Genomic DNA, 16,338 nt, shown 5'->3' on the forward strand with positions numbered 1-16,338 from the left:
AATTTAAAGTAAAACAAAAATACGGTTTGGAAGTTATGGGGCGAAGGTCATGTGTCGGATAGCGACAGCGACAGCGAGGACACACCAATCAGAATTACATGTGTCTGTATATAAATAGCAAAAAGAAAGAAAACGCGGTATTCCGGCGGCTGGTTTCCTTAACAACGTACCAACAAATAACTGACAACAAATAAACAGCCTATCAGACATTTGAAACCCCCTGCATTGCCTAGAACAACAGAAAAGCAACTAAGTGTGTATACAAGCAATATGGGGAGCGTATGTAACTATGGTGACCTCAGATTATTCCAATCTCTAAGTCAAGAACAAATGTAAATATGGCGCTTGATTACACCCTAGTTTTTACCACCTAGTTTTTTCGCGATGACGGTTATATGCATAAGGATAAGGATGTTTTGTTTTATAATATTTTTTATTAAAGAGATAACAGCTCTTCATTTGAAATTAAAAATCCCACAATGCATACATTGTAAGCAACACAGAGAAATCTTATAAATTCCATTCTACAACCAAAACGGTGGCCATCGCAATTATTCTGAAATCGGACATCGTGGACCTTCATAGTTAGCTACCCTACGACCCTCCCCCCCACCCCCACCCCAAAAAAAAAACACTTAAAAATCATGCAATCGACTAACTTTGAATGTTGGAGCAGATTCATTATCCACTACTAAAGATGGGAACACCGTCGGTCACTTTTCCAGAAAAAAAATTAAACTTTGGTCTGTAAACACCATAGAACCATGGTCATTTACATTTTTTAATTGATCACTTTTACGTTGCAAGGTATTCTGATATAATATCTGGAAAATAATATTATATATAAAACGGGAAAGACCCACTGTTGGTTTCTTTGTCAACGTGCTGAACTCGACTCAGCCTATGACTAATTTGTATTGACAATAACAAAAAAGCCGCTCGCTTGGAAAAAAATCTATAGCCTACAAAAGGGTCAATATTATATATAAAAAAAGCCCCGTTGGTTTCTTTGTCAACGTACTGTAACACAACTCGACTCAGCCCATGACTCATTTGAAATCCACGGTATTAACAATAATAATAATAATTATAATAATTATAATAAAAGTCGGATGAAGTCCATACAAAAGAGTTTACAAACAACTTTGCGATCACGGCTATTATCAGTGATCTGAGTTTTCTGAATTTACATATTTGTCCAATGATCTATTTATTCATTCAGCAAGTTGTTTTTCTTCATATTTTCTTGTATCAATGTATTACATTACATTAAATTAAATTACCTCCGCCAAGGAGGTTATGTTTTCACCCCTGTTTGTTTGTCCGTCTGTCATCAACATAACTCAAAAAGTTATGGACCGATTTTGATGAAATTTTCAGGAACTGTCAGAAGTGGGCCAAGGTACAGATGATTAGTTTTTGGTGGTGATCGAAATTTTAGGGTTGAAACGGCATTGGATGGAGACTTTGCTGCCTTGGTGAAGGTCTTGTTTATAATATATCAAGAGAGAGAGAGATAGAGAGAGAATCAAACTCTCTTTTTCTACTACCGACCTTGTACCGGCTGTGCAACACCCGCAGTCAGCGCTCTCCGCAACTTATCCAGCGCTTCTGGGTCATCTTCTGGTAGGACTGCGGCAGCTTCAAAGTAAAGGCATTTTATAACTCTATATTTCTTCATCTTGTCGTTAATATCTTGAACGGTAACGCCGAGGGCACATACGGGTATGAACTGGGCACGTCCCAACCGATCTAATAAGGCACTGTCAGCAATACATTTGCTCCAGCAGTCTTGGATGAAAGCCGGGCATATGACTGGTACAAAAAACTTCGACTTTTTTAAAACATCAAAACGTCCGTCAAAAACACTCTGTCCAGGGTTCACGTCATTGCAGTCAAAGAACACTTTCAGGTTACATTTTGTTTCGAAATATTTTGCAAGGGCACACGCAAAGTCAATATTTTTTCTTATAGCTTCCTCGCCTGCGTTTCCTGTCGCCAGTTCACGATCATAGCCCAACAAGTAAACGTCATACATGTAAGGCTCTACACTCAAACTGGCCGCCATATCTCAGATACTGGTTTGGGAGTGCAATATTCTTGAGTAGGGTGTTCTGACAACGAGGTTTTCGACTCCTATTGTCAAGCGAAGAACAAGGAAGTGCCGTCGCGTCCGAATACAGTTTGGGTTGTACTAGTGGGCAACACTACAGGAGCGCTTCCGTAAATTTTTCACTTCTCGTTATAGCTTCCTCGTCTGCGTTTCCTGTTAACATTGTTCTATCACAGCTCAACAATAAAACGTCATATTTCCTCTGCTCCGATCTGCAACTTGCCGCCATATCTCAGATAGGACTATTGATTTGTGAGTTCAATCTTCTTGTGTACAGTGTCCTAACAACGAGCTTTCCGACCTCTGCCAGTGTGTAAACCTATATATATTTTGGCCCTTTACTGTCAAGCGGAGAAAACTGAAGTGCCGTCGTATGGACAACAATACAGGGAATATGTTTATATGTTGTTGCGTTTCCAACCAACACCGCCATTTTGTTATACAGTACATTTATGCTTTATTCCAATAATCAATGATTGCATTTGTCAGTCTTTAAAAATATAGTGCAGAGAAAGCCACATGTAAACGGGTACTTTCGGGTCTTTTGTGACATTCTTTTAAGTTTTAATATGAAAAATAAGTTAGAAAACTCTCCTTTATCTGATATACAGAAACCAATAGTCTAAAACAAGTGGGGCACTTGCGCTGAGGTGATTCATCCCCAGAAATGGACTGCATGACGTCACGCATAGCCCACTGCGCATGCGTGCATTTTTAATACGTTGCTAGATTGCCATAGATAAATGAATGGGTTCGCGATTCGTGGGTAATTCGTGATACTTGACAAACTAACGGCCTGCTGTCGATAGACAGCAACGCTGTGCTATGCTTCAAGCAACTCCTGACCAATAGGGTTTAAAAAAATTATGTTGTACACACGTACTAAGAAGTTTGCCGTGCATTGCCTAGCCTACCCTCAGCAAAACGAATTTATTTTCAGAAATAGTGATTTTAGACTGTAGATTCACTCAGAAACAAAGGCAAACTAATTCGTTGCCGATAGCACCAGCAGATGGCAGCACCATACAGAGTCTGTTTTAAAACTTTCATGGCAATTGAAGAACTTTTACCACTGTACAATGGAGTCCAAAAAAAAAAAAAAAAAAAAAAAAAAAAAAAAAAGCACTTGGCACAAATGTAAAACTGTCCAGTGCAAGGCCAAGAATTCAATCATTTTCAATCATATTATCAGATTCTACATAAATTGACTGACAATATCACTATTTAATTAATCTCTTAATCCAAAATTCCTATCATCATTTAGTAATTATGCAAAATTCTTCTTTCAGATTGCTATTTATTTTAATTTTTTCATGCTGCAACTGTTCCAAAATAATCTTGCAGAAAAGGAAAAATACAAAATAGAAGTGGAAGACCATTTTTACTCAAATTATTCATTTATTTGAATATAAAAAGAATAAGATCACTATTTAACAACTTAAAATAATATTTCATGAACTCTTTCATAAATAACATATTAAACAAAAATAATAGTTATAAATTAGTGGTAATGGCTTATTCTGAAATATATGACCTCTGCACACCATCAGTACTTGGTACAGTATAGTTACTTCTTGGATACAGAGTTATATTTTTTATAATGTAACAATAAGAACAATATATATTACAATAAACTCCTCTGCACATGTCAGACGCTAGTTACTACGAACTAACACTCGAGCACTTATCACAGAGTCTGTGTACGATGACATTGTTGTGCTGTGATTGGCTAGTTAAGTCACGTGAAGCCCTACTGTAGCGCCCTCGCGTATCGCGTGAAAGCTGCGCATTATTGGCCTTTCAGCCAGAACTTCTAACACAGTCAGCGAGCCTTTCAGATTCATGGTGAACTTACTAAATGTAGGTCTATTTAACACCTGTCTGTCTCGTATTTTTTTCCTTTTTGACACATGCATTGCATTTTTAAACACGAACGCTTCTTATGTTTGAGAATTCTGAAATATATGAAACGTCGCCAAGCTGACTTTAAAAATGTTAAAGACTGTCTTAACCAAACAGACTAAGCGTGCTCGAAAGGTATACTGGAGTATCTGATTTGTTTTGTTAAATGAGCTTTGAAATTTTCATCATATGACTAACAATGTCACATCACTCCAATGCAGAGGTACTCCTTCCATCTTAAAACATAAAAACACACGCATGCATGCATGCATACATGTATGAGCACACACACACACACACACACACACACACACACACATTAAGCGATAAAAGGCAAAACCAATACATTTACCGTCCTGTGTCCTATATAACTAGTTAACTGTCCTTATTAACAGTGTACTACATTAGGTTTACATAACATCTACCAGGGTGAGTGAGGTGATTTCTTTCAGTTTTAATTGTCACCTTTGCCAAAGATTGTAAAGATTTCCTTTGCCAAAGATTGTGAATTCTTCCAGACTATCTACATCTACAGTAGGTCTCGACTATAACTATTGCTGCATTTTTCTCCACTTCTAGACGAGGCCATATAAAATGTTTCACTAACTTTGGTAGGCCTATAATATTTTTAGGCCATTTAGAATTACAAACAACTTTGTGGGTACTGGTATCAGCAGTGATTTTGGTCGGTGATTACACATTCATTGCCCCAAATCAAAACAATTATATATACTGGGTATTTGTCGATAAAAAAACTACGTAAACTTGATTTTAGTATGATAGTGCTATGCCATAAATACCCAGTAAGCAATAAACAGAATATCCTCACATAACAATAACGCTGAGTTTTTGGTTTAAATAAAATGCTTTAAGTAATACAGGTCATGCATTTCTCGACTTCATACAATACGGTACGTTCTATTTACCTTTGCAAATTATTTTTATTTTTATTATTATTATAATTATTATTGTTACAATCTACATTCTATTATGGCTTCAACAAGGTCTTATATCATCACATAATTTACATATCAGAACGTCGTATTTAAAAAAGATATTTTATGCGCCGTTTGAGGCCCATAAACAGTTCATTAATGAACTGCCATCTCTTACTTCATCCTGGTGAAATATTTGGATGGACATCAAAGTTCTCTTAAACTTTTGCCAAAGTTTCTTTATGAAGAAACTTGATCACAACACATTAGATTTGATGGGTCTCAGTCTACACTTAAATTACTGATATGTACACGAGTATTAACCTAACATTGTGCCATTAGTCAGTCTGTGCATTAGCCAGACCTAGCATTAGTCAGTCTTTGCATTAGCCAGACTTAGCATTAGTCAGTCTTTGCATTAGCCAGTCTCAACATTAGCCGGTCTTTGCATTAGTCAGTCTTATCAATGGCCATTCTTAGCATTGTTTTAAGCTGAGAACAGCTGTGGTGTCGAGTCTTCTGTACACAAAATACACATCCAGAAGACTGGGGCAACATCTCTAAGAAAAGATGACAGTGGACCCATCCAACCTCGCACAGAATTCTCGCTGCTTGCATCCTCCACAGCGTCTTGGCCCTGTCTCTCTTCGGCTGTGTCTTCGCCCATGGCTTCGCAATCCCTGTCTTCACGGTTTGGGCCCTGAAAAACTTTCGACTGTGTTTTGGACATAGGTGAGACGGGGCTGTACCAGTCCACAGGGGGTGAGGAAGAACCACGGTCTTCAGGAGCGGCCGCATTTCCCTCACTGAAATTCTGATTTAATGGCTCCAGTCGCGCTGTAACGGAGTCACGGCCGGTGCCAACATGCACAAGTGGTCGTGGTGGTAAATCCTGACTCGGATTATCCCCGGGAGAACTCGGACCTGGTTGAGGTTGTCCTTCCACAGTTTGGTGCCTTACATCGTCGTTGAAGTGCGGTCCATATGAGCTTTCGACCCTTGTCTGACGTACTCCATCCCGAGGTTCTAGTGTCTTCATTCCCTTGTTTTGAAAGGAATAAAGAAATAATTTAATTTAATTTGTTATATTACAAATAATATGTTTTAGAATGCACATGTTGAAATGACGACATCTGTTATTTAAGTGTAATTGGATGATACACATTTAGGTCTCCTATTAGATCAAGAGCAAAACAAATATGAAAAACAAATCATTTACATGTGAGAACATGCAATTTAACCAAAACGTTGATTTATCGTGCAACTTTCGATTGTGGTGTATATTTTTTGTCATTGCAGATATTCGGAGTAGTATATCACGTAATTAAACCTGAATTAACTATTGTTCATAAAATTAGATATTTATACCTCTTGCTGGCATTCCAAGCCGTCAGACTGTGTCTGGAGAAGAGGGGGAGGTTGGCCACCCCTGAAAAATAAAGAAAATGAAAATAAATGAAATTTGAAATAAGCTAAAATTACAACAATTTTATCAGTTCCTTTTTAGTTTTCTCTCTCTCTCTCTCTCTCTCTCTCTCTCTCTCTCTCTCTCTCTCTCTCTTATTTAGAAAGTGGGAGGGGGTCGAAATAGGTAAAGTTTGGTATTTCTCATTAGGTTCTAAGTTAAATAAAATCTTACTTCAGTTTACAACCCATTTTTAAAGAAAAACCATTTTAATAAAAGACATGAAACTTAAATTTAAAAATTGACAAAGCGAAGCAGGAGGACGAGGGGGCTCCCTGTAGCCCTCTGTATCTGCCTCTCGGTATGCATCTGACTATCAGATTATTTTATATATAATTATATATATATGGAATAATATATAATTATGATTAAATTTACACCTCATTCAGCTCTCAATCATGGAAACCACTCGGAGAGGAGTACAATGCATTATGGTAAAGATATTAACATACGTGACGTCATCTTGTGAATAAAGGACGTCGCATGGCGGAACTGACTCTTCCTGTGGTCGACTTATTTCTCCATTGCTTTCATCGCCTGGTCCTTCGTTATTCCCGTCATCTGCAAATATATTAACAATATTTAAGGGACCAAATTCAACTCACATTCTAAATTCTACTTAAAAACTAGACAGCAGAGCTGTCAAATATACAGATACCATAGAGGAAACAAGGCAGCAAAGCTGACAAATGTTCAGTACACAGAAAAGAGTGCGCCAAATATTTTGACCAATTCTAGTGCACTGTTTCCGGGTACATAATGCTTTATAACAGCATAATCACTCTTACCCTATTACATTATGTACTACAGGTAACATGGACATTGAAATACTAGCAAGTAATTCAGTTTCATGGGATAGAAAAGCCACTGAAAATGTGTAAAAAATAAAATAAATATAAAAAAAAGATTAATTACCATAAACATAAACCTATCATGCCGATTTTTGAAAGCAACCTGCCTTTTAATCAAACAAAGCCACGAAGTAAATTTAAAGTAAAACGAAAATATAGTTTGATAACCGATAATGCTGATTTTTGAAAGCAACCTGATTTTTTACCAAACAATGCCACTCAGTAACTTTAAAGCAAAACAAAAATACGTTTTAGAAACTAAAGGATGAACGTCACCAACATTTTGCAAGAAAACAAAAGTGTACGGTTAGGAAGTTATGGGGCAAAAATTATGAAAAAAAAGAAACAAAATAATTACCATAAATGTAAACCGATCATGCTTATTTTCGAAAGCAACCAGCTTCTTTACCAATTGAACAAAGCCACTCAGTAAATTTAAAGTAAACAAAAATAAGGTCTGGAAGATGTGGGGCGAACGTCACCAAAATGTGAAAAAAAAAGAATTATTGCCGTAAATGAAAACAGATCGTGCCGATCTTCGAAAGTGACCTGCCTCTTTACCAATTAAAGCCACTCAGCAAATTTAAAGTAAAACAAAAATACGGTTTGGAAGTTATGGGGCGAAGGTCATGTGTCGGATAGCGACAGCGACAGCGAGGACACACAAATCAGAATTACATGTGTCTGTATATAAATAGCAAAAAGAAAGAAAACGCGGTATTCCGGCGGCTGGTTTCCTTAACAACGTACCAACAAATAACTGACAACAAATAAACAGCCTATCAGACATTTGAAACCCCCTGTATTGCCTAGAACAACAGAAAAGCAACTAAGTGTGTATACAAGCAATATGGGGAGCGTATGTAACTATGGTGACCTCAGATTATTCCAATCTCTAAGTCAAGAACAAATGTAAATATGGCGCTTGATTACACCCTAGTTTTTACCACCTAGTTTTTTCGCGATGACGGTTATATGCATAAGGATAAGGATGTTTTGTTTTATAATATTTTTTATTAAAGAGATAACAGCTCTTCATTTGAAATTAAAAATCCCACAATGCATACATTGTAAGCAACACAGAGAAATCTTATAAATTCCATTCTACAACCAAAACGGTGGCCATCGCAATTATTCTGAAATCTGCTTGCCATCGGACATCGTGGACCTTCATAGTTAGCTACCCTACGACCCTCCCCCCCACCCCCACCCCCCAAAAAAAACACTTAAAAATCATGCAATCGACTAACTTTGAATGTTGGAGCAGATTCATTATCCACTACTAAAGATGGGAACACCGTCGGTCAAAAAAAATTAAACTTTGGTCTGTAAACACCATGGACCCATGGTCATTTACATTTTTTAATTGATCACTTTTACGTTGCAAGGTATTCTGATATAATATCTGGAAAATAATATTATATATAAAACGGGAAAGACCCACTGTTGGTTTCTTTGTCAACGTGCTGAACTCGACTCAGCCTATGACTAATTTGTATTGACAATAACAAAAAAGCCGCTCGCTTGGAAAAAAATCTTTAGCCTACAAAAGGGTCAATATTATATATAAAAAAAGCCCCGTTGGTTTCTTTGTCAACGTACTGTAACACAACTCGACTCAGCCCATGACTCATTTGAAATCCACGGTATTAACAATAATAATAATAATTATAATAAAAGTCGGATGAAGTCCATACAAAAGAGTTTACAAACAACTTTGCGATCACGGCTATTATCAGTGATCTGAGTTTTCTGAATTTACATATTTGTCCAATGATCTATTTATTCATTCAGCAAGTTGTTTTTCTTCATATTTTCTTGTATCAATGTATTACATTACATTAAATTAAATTACCTCCGCCAAGGAGGTTATGTTTTCACCCCTGTTTGTTTGTCCGTCTGTCATCAACATAACTCAAAAAGTTATGGACCGATTTTGATGAAATTTTCAGGAACTGTCAGAAGTGGGCCAAGGTACAGATGATTAGTTTTTGGTGGTGATCGAAATTTTAGGGTTGAAACGGCATTGGATGGAGACTTTGCTGCCTTGGTGAAGGTCTTGTTTATAATATATCGAGAGAGAGAGAGAGAGAGAGAGAGAGAGAGAGAGAATCAAACTCTCTTTTTCTACTACCGACCTTGTACCGGCTGTGCAACACCCGCAGTCAGCGCTCTCCGCAACTTATCCAGCGCTTCTGGGTCATCTTCTGGTAGGACTGCGGCAGCTTCAAAGTAAAGGCATTTTATAACTCTATATTTCTTCATCTTGTCGTTAATATCTTGAACGGTAACGCCGAGGGCACATACGGGTATGAACTGGGCACGTCCCAACCGATCTAATAAGGCACTGTCAGCAATATATTTGCTCCAGCAGTCTTGGATGAAAGCCGGGCATATGACTGGTACAAAAAACTTCGACTTTTTTAAAACATCAAAACGTCCGTCAAAAACACTCTGTCCAGGGTTCACGTCATTGCAGTCAAAGAACACTTTCAGGTTACATTTTGTTTCGAAATATTTTGCAAGGGCACACGCAAAGTCAATATTTTTTCTTATAGCTTCCTCGCCTGCGTTTCCTGTCGCCAGTTCACGATCATAGCCCAACACGTAAACGTCATACATGTAAGGCTCTACACTCAAACTGGCCGCCATATCTCAGATACTGGTTTGGGAGTGCAATATTCTTGAGTAGGGTGTTCTGACAACGAGGTTTTCGACTCCTATTGTCAAGCGAAGAACAAGGAAGTGCCGTCGCGTCCGAATACAGTTTGGGTTGTACTAGTGGGCAACACTACAGGAGCGCTTCCGTAAATTTTTCACTTCTCGTTATAGCTTCCTCGTCTGCGTTTCCTGTTAACATTGTTCTATCACAGCTCAACAATAAAACGTCATATTTCCTCTGCTCCGATCTGCAACTTGCCGCCATATCTCAGATAGGACTATTGATTTGCGAGTTCAATCTTCTTGTGTACAGTGTCCTAACAACGAGCTTTCCGACCTCTGCCAGTGTGTAAACCTATATATATTTTGGCCCTTTACTGTCAAGCGGAGAAAACTGAAGTGCCGTCGTATGGACAACAATACAGGGAATATGTTTATATGTTGTTGCGTTTCCAACCAACACCGCCAATTTGTTATACAGTACATTTATGCTTTATTCCAATAATCAATGATTGCATTTGTCAGTCTTTAAAAATATAGTGCAGAGAAAGCCACATGTAAACGGGTACTTTCGGGTCTTTTGTGACATTCTTTTAAGTTTTAATATGAAAAATAAGTTAGAAAACTCTCCTTTATCTGATATACAGAAACCAATAGTCTAAAACAAGTGGGGCACTTGCGCTGAGGTGATTCATCCCCAGAAATGGACTGCATGACGTCACGCATAGCCCACTGCGCATGCGTGCATTTTTAATACGTTGCTAGATTGCCATAGATAAATGAATGGGTTCGCGATTCGTGGGTAATTCGTGATACTTGACAAACTAACGGCCTGCTGTCGATAGACAGCAACGCTGTGCTATGCTTCAAGCAACTCCTGACCAATAGGGTTTAAAAAAATTATGTTGTACACACGTACTAAGAAGTTTGCCGTGCATTGCCTAGCCTACCCTCAGCAAAACGAAATTATTTTCAGAAATAGTGATTTTAGACTGTAGATTCACTCAGAAACAAAGGCAAACTAATTCGTTGCCGATAGCACCAGCAGATGGCAGCACCATACAGAGTCTGTTTTAAAACTTTCATGGCAATTGAAGAACTTTTACCACTGTACAATGGAGTCCAAAAAAAAAAAAAAAAAAAAAAAAAAAGCACTTGGCACAAATGTAAAACTGTCCAGTGCAAGGCCAAGAATTCAATCATTTTCAATCATATTATCAGATTCTACATAAATTGACTGACAATATCACTATTTAATTAATCTCTTAATCCAAAATTCCTATCATCATTTAGTAATTATGCAAAATTCTTCTTTCAGATTGCTATTTATTTTAATTTTTTCATGCTGCAACTGTTCCAAAATAATCTTGCAGAAAAGGAAAAATACAAAATAGAAGTGGAAGACCATTTTTACTCAAATTATTCATTTATTTGAATATAAAAAGAATAAGATCACTATTTAACAACTTAAAATAATATTTCATGAACTCTTTCATAAATAACATATTAAACAAAAATAATAGTTATAAATTAGTGGTAATGGCTTATTCTGAAATATATGACCTCTGCACACCATCAGTACTTGGTACAGTATAGTTACTTCTTGGATACAGAGTTATATTTTTTATAATGTAACAATAAGAACAATATATATTACAATAAACTCCTCTGCACATGTCAGACGCTAGTTACTACGAACTAACACTCGAGCACTTATCACAGAGTCTGTGTACGATGACATTGTTGTGCTGTGATTGGCTAGTTAAGTCACGTGAAGCCCTACTGTAGCGCCCTCGCGTATCGCGTGAAAGCTGCGCATTATTGGCCTTTCAGCCAGAACTTCTAACACAGTCAGCGAGCCTTTCAGATTCATGGTGAACTTACTAAATGTAGGTCTATTTAACACCTGTCTGTCTCGTTTTTTTTTCCTTTTTGACACATGCATTGCATTTTTAAACACGAACGCTTCTTATGTTTGAGAATTCTGAAATATATGAAACGTCGCCAAGCTGACTTTAAAAATGTTAAAGACTGTCTTAACCAAACAGACTAAGCGTGCTCGAAAGGTATACTGGAGTATCTGATTTGTTTTGTTAAATGAGCTTTGAAATTTTCATCATATGACTAACAATGTCACATCACTCCAATGCAGAGGTACTCCTTCCATCTTAAAACATAAAAACACACGCATGCATGCATGCATACATGTATGAGCACACACACACACACACACACATTAAGCGATAAAAGGCAAAACCAATACATTTACCGTCCTGTGTCCTATATAACTAGTTAACTGTCCTTATTAACAGTGTACTACATTAGGTTTACATAACATCTACCAGGGTGAGTGAGGTGATTTCTTTCAGTTTTAATTGTCACCTTTGCCAAAGATTGTAAAGATTTCCTTTGCCAAAGATTGTGAATTCTTCCAGACTATCTACATCTACAGTAGGTCTCGACTATAACTATTGCTGCATTTTTCTCCACTTCTAGACGAGGCCATATAAAATGTTTCACTAACTTTGGTAGGCCTATAATATTTTTAGGCCATTTAGAATTACAAACAACTTTGTGGGTACTGGTATCAGCAGTGATTTTGGTCGGTGATTACACATTCATTGCCCCAAATCAAAACAATTATATATACTGGGTATTTGTCGATAAAAAAACTACGTAAACTTGATTTTAGTATGATAGTGCTATGCCATAAATACCCAGTAAGCAATAAACAGAATATCCTCACATAACAATAACGCTGAGTTTTTGGTTTAAATAAAATGCTTTAAGTAATACAGGTCATGCATTTCTCGACTTCATACAATACGGTACGTTCTATTTACCTTTGCAAATTATTTTTATTTTTATTATTATTATAATTATTATTGTTACAATCTACATTCTATTATGGCTTCAACAAGGTCTAATATCATCACATAATTTACATATCAGAACGTCGTATTTAAAAAAGATATTTTATGCGCCGTTTGAGGCCCATAAACAGTTCATTAATAAACTGCCATCTCTTACTTCATCCTGGTGAAATATTTGGATGGACATCAAAGTTCTCTTAAACTTTTGCCAAAGTTTCTTTATGAAGAAACTTGATCACAACACATTAGATTTGATGGGTCTCAGTCTACACTTAAATTACTGATATGTACACGAGTATTAACCTAACATTGTGCCATTAGTCAGTCTGTGCATTAGCCAGACCTAGCATTAGTCAGTCTTTGCATTAGCCAGACTTAGCATTAGTCAGTCTTTGCATTAGCCAGTCTCAACATTAGCCGGTCTTTGCATTAGTCAGTCTTATCAATGGCCATTCTTAGCATTGTTTTAAGCTGAGAACAGCTGTGGTGTCGAGTCTTCTGTACACAAAATACACATCCAGAAGACTGGGGCAACATCTCTAAGAAAAGATGACAGTGGACCCATCCAACCTCGCACAGAATTCTCGCTGCTTGCATCCTCCACAGCGTCTTGGCCCTGTCTCTCTTCGGCTGTGTCTTCGCCCATGGCTTCGCAATCCCTGTCTTCACGGTTTGGGCCCTGAAAAACTTTCGACTGTGTTTTGGACATAGGTGAGACGGGACTGTACCAGTCCACAGGGGGTGAGGAAGAACCACGGTCTTTAGGAGCGGCCGCATTTCCCTCACTGAAATTCTGATTTAATGGCTCCAGTCGCGCTGTAACGGAGTCACGGCCGGTGCCAACATGCACAAGTGGTGGTGGTGGTAAATCCTGACTCGGATTATCCCCGGGAGAACTCGGACCTGGTTGAGGTTGTCCTTCCACAGTTTGGTGCCTTACATCGTCGTTGAAGTGCGGTCCATATGAGCTTTCGACCCTTGTCTGACGTACTCCATCCCGAGGTTCTAGTGTCTTCATTCCCTTGTTTTGAAAGGAATAAAGAAATAATTTAATTTAATTTGTTATATTACAAATAATATGTTTTAGAATGCACATGTTGAAATGACGACATCTGTTATTCAAGTGTATTTGGATGATACACATTTAGGTCTCCTATTAGATCAAGAGCAAAACAAATATGAAAAACAAATCATTTACATGTGAGAACATGCAATTTAACCAAAACGTTGATTTATCGTGCAACTTTCGATTGTGGTGTATATTTTTTGTCATTGCAGATATTCGGAGTAGTATATCACGTAATTAAACCTGAATTAACTATTGTTCATAAAATTAGATATTTATACCTCTTGCTGGCATTCCAAGCCGTCAGACTGTGTCTGGAGAAGAGGGGGAGGTTGGCCACCCCTGAAAAATAAAGAAAATGAAAATAAATGAAATTTGAAATAAGCTAAAATTACAACAATTTTATCAGTTCCTTTTTAGTTTTCTCTCTCTCTCTCTCTCTCTCTCTCTCTCTCTCTCTCTTATTTAGAAAGTGGGAGGGGGTCGAAATAGGTAAAGTTTGGTATTTCTCATTAGGTTCTAAGTTAAATAAAATCTTACTTCAGTTTACAACCCATTTTTAAAGAAAAACCATTTTAATAAAAGACATGAAACTTAAATTTAAAAATTGACAAAGCGAAGCAGGAGGACGAGGGGGCTCCCTGTAGCCCTCTGTATCTGCCTCTCGGTATGCATCTGACTATCAGATTATTTTATATATAATTATATATATATGGAATAATATATAATTATGATTAAATTTACACCTCATTCAGCTCTCAATCATGGAAACCACTCGGAGAGGAGTACAATGCATTATGGTAAAGAAATTAACATACGTGACGTCATCTTGTGAATAAAGGACGTCGCATGGCGGAACTGACTCTTCCTGTGGTCGACTTATTTCTCCATTGCTTTCATCGCCTGGTCCTTCGTTATTCCCGTCATCTGCAAATATATTAACAATATTTAAGGGACCAAATTCAACTCACATTCTAAATTCTACTTAAAAACTAGACAGCAGAGCTGTCAAATATACAGATACCATAGAGGAAACAAGGCAGCAAAGCTGACAAATGTTCAGTACACAGAAAAGAGTGCGCCAAATATTTTGACCAATTCTAGTGCACTGTTTCCGGGTACATAATGCTTTATAACAGCATAATCACTCTTACCCTATTACATTATGTACTACAGGTAACATGGACATTGAAATACTAGCAAGTAATTCAGTTTCATGGGATAGAAAAGCCACTGAAAATGTGTAAAAAATAAAATAAATATAAAAAAAAGATTAATTACCATAAACATAAACCTATCATGCCGATTTTTGAAAGCAACCTGCCTTTTAATCAAACAAAGCCACGAAGTAAATTTAAAGTAAAACGAAAATATAGTTTGATAACCGATAATGCTGATTTTTGAAAGCAACCTGATTTTTTACCAAACAATGCCACTCAGTAACTTTAAAGCAAAACAAAAATACGTTTTAGAAACTAAAGGATGAACGTCACCAACATTTTGCAAGAAAACAAAAGTGTACGGTTAGGAAGTTATGGGGCAAAAATTATGAAAAAAAAGAAACAAAATAATTACCATAAATGTAAACCGATCATGCTTATTTTCGAAAGCAACCAGCTTCTTTACCAATTGAACAAAGCCACTCAGTAAATTTAAAGTAAACAAAAATAAGGTCTGGAAGATGTGGGGCGAACGTCACCAAAATGTGAAAAAAAAAGAATTATTGCCGTAAATGAAAACAGATCGTGCCGATCTTCGAAAGTGACCTGCCTCTTTACCAATTAAAGCCACTCAGCAAATTTAAAGTAAAACAAAAATACGGTTTGGAAGTTATGGGGCGAAGGTCATGTGTCGGATAGCGACAGCGACAGCGAGGACACACAAATCAGAATTACATGTGTCTGTATATAAATAGCAAAAAGAAAGAAAACGCGGTATTCCGGCGGCTGGTTTCCTTAACAACGTACCAACAAATAACTGACAACAAATAAACAGCCTATCAGACATTTGAAACCCCCTGTATTGCCTAGAACAACAGAAAAGCAACTAAGTGTGTATACAAGCAATATGGGGAGCGTATGTAACTATGGTGACCTCAGATTATTCCAATCTCTAAGTCAAGAACAAATGTAAATATGGCGCTTGATTACACCCTAGTTTTTACCACCTAGTTTTTTCGCGATGACGGTTATATGCATAAGGATAAGGATGTTTTGTTTTATAATATTTTTTATTAAAGAGATAACAGCTCTTCATTTGAAATTAAAAATCCCACAATGCATACATTGTAAGCAACACAGAGAAATCTTATAAATTCCATTCTACAACCAAAACGGTGGCCATCGCAATTATTCTGAAATCTGCTTGCCATCGGACATCGTGGACCTTCATAGTTAGCTACCCTACGACCCTCCCCCCCACCCCCACCCCAAAAAAAAAAACACTTAAAAATCATGCAATCGACTAACTTTG

The sequence above is a fragment of the Lingula anatina genome, chromosome 7, assembly GCF_051362555.1.
Source record: "Lingula anatina isolate TDL-2025a chromosome 7, LinAna3.0, whole genome shotgun sequence".
Classification (NCBI taxonomy): Eukaryota; Metazoa; Brachiopoda; class Lingulata; order Lingulida; family Lingulidae; genus Lingula; species Lingula anatina.